Source organism: Lactuca virosa, chromosome 2 (genome assembly GCF_052849685.1).
Source record: "Lactuca virosa cultivar CGN04683 chromosome 2, Lactuca_virosa_CGN04683_v6, whole genome shotgun sequence".
Classification (NCBI taxonomy): domain Eukaryota; kingdom Viridiplantae; phylum Streptophyta; class Magnoliopsida; order Asterales; family Asteraceae; genus Lactuca; species Lactuca virosa.
In genome coordinates this window covers 31,822,977-31,824,929 of record NC_136427.1, presented here as the reverse complement: position 1 = coordinate 31,824,929, position 1,953 = coordinate 31,822,977, and the positions used below count along the sequence as shown (strand labels likewise).

General features: G+C 34.3%; 1 pseudogene; it reads right to left on the bottom strand.

The window, feature by feature from the left end:
* Positions 1-457: 457 nt before the first annotated feature.
* On the bottom strand, positions 458-1,195 carry LOC145159008 (chaperone protein dnaJ 11, chloroplastic pseudogene; annotated as a pseudogene).
* Between the last annotated feature and the right edge of the window lie 758 nt (positions 1,196-1,953).

The following is a 1,953-nucleotide window of genomic DNA, read 5'->3' as shown; positions in this document are numbered from 1 at the left end:
AAATGGATTATTAAATGATAAAAACTATTTAAAATATAGATTCAGACAAATCTAATATTTTAAAACATTAAGAATGACGAATATGATATTTAAAATTTAGGTCGGACAAATACAATATTTAGACCTTATTATACGAAATTCTTCGTAAATTAATAAGCACTTTTTAATATATTTTAATCTTAATCTTAATAAACTAATAAACAATTTGGATATACAATCCGACAACATCCAATAAATTCGAATCTAACCCGATCTCAAAGTATAATTGATGGAGCAAAACTTAATCGGTACGTGTTTTTGACTTATAAATAAAAACCACTTCATGCAAATTTAATTTTATGATTCTCTTTATAATTTTTCTAAATATATAAAGTTTTTTGCATGCAATTTTTAAAGATCATTACATTATATATAATCAAAAAACAAAACCATAGACTCTACTTTTGTTATTGCGATATTTTCAAATGAATTATGGTCGTTCACTCGTTTGAATGAACCACATTCTTATATTGAAGCCATACAATAACAATCAAGAAATAACAGCAAGAAGATGAAAACCTTCTATAAAATCCAACACTGTGCCTTCAAAATCTAACAAGAATCATGAAAATGGTTCATGAAGTGGAACCCACTTTACTATGTACATTTACATGCTCAGGATCTCTAAAACGAGGATCGAGATTCAAGGATGCATTACCAACACTGGTCCGTCTCCCATCTCCGGCTCATACAGCTGCCGGAAGATCTCATCTGCACCAGACTCCGATCATAAGCCGCTCGTTTTACCGGATCTGAAAGAGTAACATAAGCCGAATGCACTTTCATGAACTCATCTGCCGACGAGTCACAACTTCCGACATCAGGATGCAAAACTCTCGCTAATCTCCGGTACGCTGCTTTCACCTCTCCACTATCAGCTCCGATTTGAACCCCCAGCAGCTCATATAGCGAGGATGGACTACCATTACCGGAAGAGCTACTTGTCTCCGTCGCCGTTGAAGTCCTCTCTGCTGTGGCGTAAGCAGCTGAAATTCGAGCTCTTGTGAATCTGATAGAGGTTGAAGTGGTTTTTGAAGGTGGGTGTGAGTTGACGTGGAGATTAGGGAAAGTAAAGAGGGAAGATGAAGCTGAAATCGCCATTGATGTGAAGAAAATGATGAGAGATTTTGAATATCTTTTGACGAATGGGGAATTTGGGATGGTGATTTATAAGCCGAGGTTGAGGATGAAGACGTGGCGATGAGTTGGAAACGAGGATGGATGTTATCCAAATAGTACAGTGTTGTTATCTGTTCGAATAATAATAAAAGACACAACAGTTGAAAGTGAGTCAGCAACTAATCGGCGCCAAGCTTATGGCTCCGGAGATCTTGGGATTCCGCGGACCACGTTAATTGACTCGTGTCACGCGTATTTACTTAAGCACTAGTTTTAGAAGCTTTAATTATAGAAAATTATTATTATGTTTCAATATATTATTAGCACGAGTTTATACATCACTTATTTATTTACTTTGATATCAAACAAATCCTTCATAATAATTAAAATAACAAATCTTTTTTTAAAACTAAAAGCATATATAATGAATAAAACTAGCAAGGTAAGCAAGAAGTTAGGAGATAAAAAAACAAAAAAGACACAAACAAATTAAAGAGAGACAAGGATCACTACAAGAAAATTTTGATTTAGCTACGAAAAAATTATGTAGCTAAAAGCTAAAATTCTGTAGCTAAACCTGAATAACTACAAAAGTTGCTACGGAATTTGTCAATGAGATTTCGTAGATATATTTCTTATAGCAAACTGTTTAGCTACAAAATTATAGTTCCATTGCAGTTTTGCTACGGCGTTTATTTCGTAGCTATTTAACTACACCACACTTCCATAACAATTCCGTAACAATGAGGTGCGTAGCAAATTCCGTAGTCATTTGTTCCGTAACAAATTTCGTAG